The 8,150-nt window shown below is 43.9% G+C and overlaps 1 protein-coding gene across 3 annotated transcripts in view; it reads right to left on the bottom strand.

Annotated features, from left to right (window-relative positions):
- The window catches only part of lrmda (leucine rich melanocyte differentiation associated), an 885,542-nt gene that overhangs the window by 452,766 nt on the left and 424,626 nt on the right, over nt 1–8,150 (bottom strand). The window lies entirely within an intron of this gene.

Here is an 8,150-nt window from a genome sequence, read left to right as displayed (position 1 = left end):
GAACAGCACAGCAGGTCAGGCAGCATCTAGGGAACAGAAGATTCGACGTTTCGGGCACATGCCCTTCTTCAGGAATGAGCAGAGAGTGTTCAGCAGGAGAAGATAAAAGGTAGGGAGGAGGGACTTGGAGGAGGGGAGTTGGAAGTGGAGGAGATGCGGTGGAGGGCACCGTCGACCACGTCGCCTTCCTGACCTGCAGTCTTCTTGTTGACCTCTCCGCCTCCATCCTACTCCGACCTATCACCCTCACCTTGACCTCTTTCCACCTATCACATTTCCAACGCCCCTCCTCCAAGTCCCTCCTCCCTACCTTTTATCTTCTCCTGCTGAACACTCTCTGCTCATTCCTGAAGAAGGGCCTGTGCCCGAAACGTCGAATCTCCTGTTCCCTGGATGCTGCCTGACCTGCTGTGCTGTTCCAGCAATAAAGTTTCAACTTTGATCTCCAGCATCTGCAGACCTCACTTTCTCCACTAACTGTGATAACACTGACTTACAACAGCCCTCCTTCACTTGCCCTGGAACTACTCCCCTTAGACTGTGTGTCATGGCCATTTGTCTGAAGCACAATGCAGTGTGTTTGATATGTAAGCTGCTGTAACTGAGACATTACCATAACATCGCACCATGCAGCAGCATGGCCACACAATTGACTAATCATTGCCAACAACCATAACACCTACCTTTTTACCAGATCTAAGTGGTGACAGAAGACAGAAGAAATGTGAACCTTTAAGTTATGAACAAGGAGGCAGACAGCAAAAATACAAGGCAAAGATGCTGTCAGCATCTAAGGAGGTACATACATAGTGTGCACGAAGACAACAAACTAAGAATCCTAATTTGCAGCCCGCGCTGATGCATGAGATAGGTAACTGTCCCTGTATACAAGGTGGCCTGGCAATGTCAATGAAAGGCTCCAAACTGCAGTGTTAATGTTGATTGTCATAACACATTTTAGACTACATTCCAATGTGGTGTTGATGGTGTGTGCTTGAAGCCAACGTCTGTGGATGAATGAATGAATAAATGAATGAATGATTTATTGTCACATATATCAAATGAGATACTTTGAAAAGTGTTCTGTCACCACAACCTGGTATTATTTTGAGGTATAAAAGAATTAAAAACAAAGTACTTAAATTGAGTTCACCTTCATTGGCCGGGGCACCAAACACGGCTCCAGGACTTCTGTAAGGTCCCTGCTCTGGGCCTACTGCAGGCAGGAGCCCTCACTCCAGGTACCCACACCGCCACAGTCAACGATCCACCACCACTGCCAAGAGTCCATGCTCCGGGCCTACCATAGCCAGGAATCGCCGTTCCACCATCGCTACTGCCTACACCCCACCTTCATTGCAGGTATCAGGTCTACGAAGCCAGGAGGAAAGGGTGGTGGGGGAGGAGGAGGAGGGACTGTGTAGGAGGTCACTGCCCATGGAGAATATGGTGAGGTGCTGAGGATTGCTGGCTGCGGTGAAGGTCCACTGGAGCAAGCCACAAACTGGAGCCACCCATCAACCAGCTCAGAATTCCATTTTGGGAATTGCTGCTACCTCGTTTCTCTCTGACTCATGGGAGAATAGCAAATTGAATATAAATGAGAGGAGATTAGGCACTAATGAGGTGTTAATACATATAAATATGCCTTTTACCATCGACTATGTCATTCAAGGGTTGGGAAGATTCCACTCAATATTCCCAGTCATCATCATCTAAACTGTGCCATGTGACCTGTTCCATGCAACTTCAAGGACTTCTGGGATCTCATTTACCATCTCATCTACAAGATGGTACCTCTAACAATCCCTCATCACTGCATTAAACTATCAACTACATTCTGTTTTCCGATCATTGTCACAAGACTTGAATCCATAACGTCTGACAGAGACGAGTGTACCATTTCTGTTGTTTTACAGCAGCAGCAGCAACTCAAAGGGCGGGAGCTTGGACCAGGGACCTGCTGGGAGCGGAGAGTCACTGATTTGAGCTTTTATATTTGAAGTCAGAGAGCAGACGTTTCTGGGAGAGGAGGGACTTATTATTTTTATTTCCATCCAGCAATATAAGTCAGTGTTTTCTCAACCTGAGACCCTACCATTGTAGGACCTCCCAACCAAACGCCTCCTCTAACTTTAAAGACTAGGGACAAATCAGCTAAGTGTCTCTTCTTTTTTATTTTGTTATAGGGGGACGAGCAGGGATGGTAGTGCAGGGAGAGCAATGTTCCTCCTGCATGATGTTTGAGGTGAGGGACGCCATTAATGTCCCATCCAAGTACATCTGCAGGAAGTGCACCCAACTCTCGCTCCTCCAAGACAGTGTTAAGGAACTGGAGTGGGAGCTGGATGAACTTTGGATCATTTGGGAGGCAGAAGTTGTGATGGATAAGAGTTACAGGGAAGTGGTTACTCCTCGGCACCAAGAAAGCTGGGTGACAGTTCGAAGGGGGAAAGAAAAAGTCAGTGGACAGATTCCCTGTGGTCATTCCCCTGAAAAACATGTATACCATTTTGGATACTGTTGAGGGGAACGACTTACCAGGCGTATGCAGTGGGGCCCAGGTGTCTGGCACAGAGCCTGTCCCTGTTGCGCAGAAAGGAAGGAGGAGAGTTTTAGTCATTAGTGACTCAATAGTTAGAGGCTCAGATAGAAGGTTTGTTGGGAACGAATGAGACTCACAGTTGGTGTGTTGCCTCCCAGTTGCCAGGGTCCGTGATGTCTCGGATCATATCTATGGGGTCCTGAAGGGAGAGGGTGACCAGCCTCACGTCGTGGTCCACGTACAGATCAATGACATAGGTAAAAAGAGGGATAGGGATGTAAGGCAGGATTTCAGGGAGCTGGGGTGGAAGCTGAGAGCTAGAACAAACAGAGTTGTTATCTCTGATTTGTTACCCGTGCCACATGATAGCGAGGCAAGGAATAGGGAGAGATATCAGCTAAACAAATGGTTGCAAGGATGGTGCAGGTGGGAGGGTTTCAGGTACTTGGATCGTTGGGGCTCATTCTGGGAAGGTGGGACCTGTACAAACAGGATGGTCTTCACTTGAACCAGAGGGTTACTAATATCCTGAGTTAGAAATTTCCTGGTGTTATTCGGGTGGGTTTAACAAACTCAGCAAGGGGATGGGAACCTGAGGTACAGTTGCATTGCACAGGAGGATGAGAGTAAGGAGGACAGGGACAGGATTTCAGGGTCACAGGAATGTGCTGGCTGACATCAAATTGGTTTGAAGTTTGTCTACTTCAACGCCAGAAGTATCTGAAATAAGGTAGGTGAGCTTGCAGCATGGATAGGTACCTGGGACTTTGATGTTGTGGCCATTTCAGAGACATGGATAGAGCAGGGTGAGGAATGGATGTTGCAGGTTCCAGGGTTTAGATCCTTCATTAAGAAAAGGCAAGGTGGTAAAAGAGGGCAAGGTGTGGCCTTGTTAGTCAAGGATAGTATAACAGCGCTGAGAGAACTTTTGATGAGGACTCGTCTACTGAGGTAGTGTGGGCTGAAGTCAGAAACAGGAGAGGAGAGGTCATATTGCTTGGAGATTTTTTATAGTCCTCCGCAGAGTTCCAGGGAGGTTGAAGAGAGGATTGGCAAAACTATTCTGAGTAGGAGTGAAAGGGCGGTCATTATGGGGGACTTTAACTTCCCCAACATTGACCAGAAATGCTATAAATCTAGTACATCGGATGGATCAGTTTTGTCCAATGTGCACAGGAGGGTTTCCTGACTTAGTATGTAGAGGGTCTGACAAGAGAAGAGGCCACACTGGATCCGGTGCTTGGTAATGAACCAGGCCAGTTGTTTTATTTAGTTGTAGGTACGCACTTTGGAGAGAGTGACCATAATTCAGTCACATTTCGTTTAGCCATGGAAAGGGATAGGTACATGCCACAGGTCAAGAGTTATCAATGGGGCAAAGGCAATTATAATGCGCTTAGGCAAGAATTAGGATGCATAGAATGGGGTAGCAAAATGCAGGGGATGCAGACAATGGAGATGTGGGGCTGGTTTAAGGAACAGATATTCCGTGTCCTTGATAGGTATGTCAGGCAGGGAGGAAGTGATAAGGTAAGGGAACCGTGGTTTACGACAGAAATTGCATTTCTTGTTAAACAGAAGGAGGAGCTTATATGTTGATGAGGCAAGATGGTTCAGATGAGGTGATGGAGAGTTACAGATCAGCTAGGAAGGATTTAAACAGAGAGTTACGAAGAGCAGAGAGAACACGAGCAGTCTTTAGCAAAAAGAAGAAAGGAGAACCCTAAAGCTTTCTATAGGTATGTGAGGAATAAAAGAATGACTAGGGTAGGAATAGGGCCAGTCAAAGACAGAAGTGGGAAGTTGAGTGTGGACTCTGTGGAGATCGGATTGGTGCTAAACGAACATTTCTCATCGGTTTTCACTTAGGAAAAAAGAGTATTGTAGAGAAGAAGAATGAGGTACGAGATATTAGACTAGAAAGGATCGAGGTTAGTTATGAACAGGTGTTATCAATACTAGGAGGAGTGAAAGTAGACAAATACCCTGGGCCTGATGGGATTTATCCGAGGATTCTCTGGGAAGCTAGGGAGGAGATAGTAGAGCCTTTGGGTTTTGATATTTGAGTCATCATTGTCTACAGGTTTAGTACCAGAGGACTGGAGGATTACAAATGTTGTGCCCTTGTTCAAGAAGGGCAGTAGAGATGACCCAGGTAATTATAGACCAGTGAACTTTACTTCTGTTATAGGAAATGTTTTGGAAAGGATTGTAAGAGATAAGATTTATAATCATCTAGCAAGCAACAATTTGATTTCAGATAGTCAACATGGTTTCGGCAAGGGCAGGTTGTGTTTTTTTTGAAAAGGTGACCAAGCATGTAGATGAGGGTAGGGCAATTGACGTGGTATACATGGACTTCAGTAAAGCCTTTAATAAGGTTCCACATGGTAGGCTGTTGGAGAAAATGCAGAGACATGGAATTGAGGGTGATTTAGTAGTTTGGATTAGAAACTGGCATTCTGAAAGGAGGCAGCATGTGGTGGTTGATGGAAAATATTCAGCCTGGAGTCCGGTTACTAGTGGTGTGCCACAAGGATCTGTTTTGAGACTGCTCCTGTTTGTCATTTTTATAAATGATTTAGACGCAGGTATAGGTGGATGGATTAGTAAATTTGCAGACAACACTAAAGTCAGGGGAGTGGTGGAAGTTTAGAAGAATGTTACAGGTTGCAGGGAGACTTAGATAAACCACAGAATTGGCCACACTTGGAATATTGTGTACAGTTCTGGTCGCCATATTTTGGGAAGGATGTGGAAGCATTGGAAAAGGTGCAGAGGAGATTTACCAGGATGTTGCCTGGTCTGGAGGGAATGTCTTATGAGGAAAGGCTGAGAGACTTGGGTCTGTTCTCATTGGAAAGAAGACAACTAAGAGGGGATTTGATAGAGACATACATTAGATAGGGTAGACAGTGAAAGTCTTTTTCCGAGGATGATGATGTCAGCTTGTATGAGGGGGCATAACTACAAGTTGAGGGGTGATAGATTTAACACTGATGTCAGAGGCATAATCTTTACGCAGAGAGAGGAGTAAGGGCGTGGAATGCCCTACCTGCTAATGTAGTCAACTCTGCCACATTAGGGAGATTTAAACAATCCTTGGATAAGTACATGGATGATGATGGGATAGTGTAGTGGGATGAGCTGAGAATAGTTCACAGGTCAGCGCAACATTGAGGGCTGAAGTGCCTGTTCTGTGCTGTATTGTTCTATGTTCTACGTTCTATTACTCAGCCACGCAGGAACCTTGACAGTTTTAAATTTTAGAAAGAGGGCACTGAAGATAATTTTGGTGCCTTGATAGCTTGTTGCAGAAATCAGCCACTGTATGCAAGAATTTCTCCCCCCCACAACAATAAACTTTCTTCATAAAATGTACAGAAGTACACTTTGTGACAATTCGGTCGGGACCTTCTATAAGCTAGAAAGCAACAAGCTTCTTAAAAAAACTGGACATTTACAATTAAATCATCCTCAATATAAGGTAAATTACATTAAAAACACAAAACCTCAGGGTTTTCTCTCCGTCAGCTCTCAGTTTCCTCCATAGAATCACAGTCGTAGAATCATACAACACGGAAACAGACCCTTCAGTCCAACCAGTCAATGCCCAAACAGAATCCGAAACTAAACCAGTCCCACCTGTCCGCTCCTGGCACACATCCCTTCAAACCTTTCCTATTCATGAACTTATCAAAATGTCTTTTAAATATTACAATTGTACCCACATCCACCACTTCCTTGGGAAGTTCATTCCACATGCAATATTCCTTCTTCATCAGGAAGAGCTTGTGCCCAAAACATTGACTCTCCTGCTCCTCGGATGCTGCCTGACTAGCTGTGCTTTTCCAGCACCAACCTTTTGACTCTGATCTCCAGCATCTGCAATCCTCACTTTCTCCTAGCAACTGGATCAGGCCCATCCTTTGCAACATCAGGGACAAGTAGAAATCTCAGCATGGAGTAACATTTGATATTTGTACACAGGGACTCAACACACAACTAGTGCAACCACACACAAAGATAACACCAGGATGGCACTAATGTTGTTTGGACTTTTACTTCCTTGTCCATTGAGAGCTTATCCCCACTTATGGTATTTTGGATCTCTCGAAAAAGCGAATTGCTAGGGTGATCACTTTAGCGCAAGAATACAATATGAGTCAAACCTGTGCCATGTCCAGTATGTGGAAGTTCCTCATACCTGATGCCCTGGACCTTTATACAGTGGAGTATAAACATTGTTTCCATATGCCCAGTTCTTGTTTAATCCTGTCTACCTATTTGCAGTTTTGATGCACAAGCTAGCCCCTCTGATTCACATCCTAAGTACATCCAGGTAAGTCTGACTTGATGGTGAAGGGGTCACAAGATTGGTCACCTATTCCCCAAAGAACATAATCGCCCAAACAGTGATCGAGCAGAAGGCAGTGACAACATCTGTGTGTTTGGGAGGATTTGACCTGAGAGCCTGGCATTATCAACTCTCTCATGTCTATATCTTTCCTGACAGTCTCTGCAAGTGGCTTGATACAATACCGGACACTGGATAAAATCTTCTTGGCTCAATATTGATTGGAAAGCTTTCCAATTTTCACCTATTGATGAAAACTGCACAATTCAAGTTTGTGTAAATTATTTGGATCCAATTGTGAACTCTCTTCCTAAACCTTGATTTGGGAATGCATCATGATACAAGTGTGCAATGTTCTGTCAAAGTCTTTTCCCTGATCCGAGCTGATGACACAAGCACCTAGGCTCCTGTATCATATATAAGTGATCGTATCCTGATTACCGAATAAACACCAACACGGAACAGTTATACTGAATGTAATTGTATATTCTATGTAATTTTCAATACAGACAAGGGACCTTTCTGGTCAGGGTAACTTTGAAACATAATCCATGGTACAAGTATGTACTGAGCTATACAAGAAAGCAATTAAATGATGTGTTAAGAATCTGGTTTCACGATAGCACAAGTAATGCTTAGTTCTAAAATGTAAGACTACAGCAATTTCAAAACTCACAATAAACATTGATTATCTAACCACACTAGCCTTTACAAACAATGCATTAAATTTAATTCATTTTTAAACTATTAAATTCAAGAGACATGCATATAATGCACCACTTGAGCAACAATTGTATTTCTGGACAGCATGTGATTTATCATAAAACGTTTAAATGGGTGGGAATGGATAGTTTTGGAAATAAAAACACTCTGGTGTGAATTTAGAGTCAGTAATTCCTCCTAGAAAGTAGCCATTACTCAGACAAGTAGATGGTTATTGACAGTATGAGAGAGACGGTCTGTCCTGGAGCCAGTAACCTTGGTTGAGATGCAATGTCACAAACACCCACCATCATTCTCGAAGATGTACAGCATATTATTTAAAGGGAAACAAATGTCAGCACTGAATGTCAGTACAAGGACATATCTCCTACCTCTTAACAAAACTTATCAGCTTTTCAGTTTTATGTGGTATCTCTTTACACTTGCTATTTTGATTCATTTTACACTGCAATAACTGACATGGCAGGACTTTGCGCAATTAGTTGGTTTACAACCATCTTTGCATAAAGTAAGCACTGAATTAAT

The sequence above is a fragment of the Chiloscyllium plagiosum genome, chromosome 38 (genome assembly GCF_004010195.1).
Source record: "Chiloscyllium plagiosum isolate BGI_BamShark_2017 chromosome 38, ASM401019v2, whole genome shotgun sequence".
Classification (NCBI taxonomy): domain Eukaryota; kingdom Metazoa; phylum Chordata; class Chondrichthyes; order Orectolobiformes; family Hemiscylliidae; genus Chiloscyllium; species Chiloscyllium plagiosum.
This window is presented reverse-complemented; position numbering and strand designations above follow the sequence as displayed.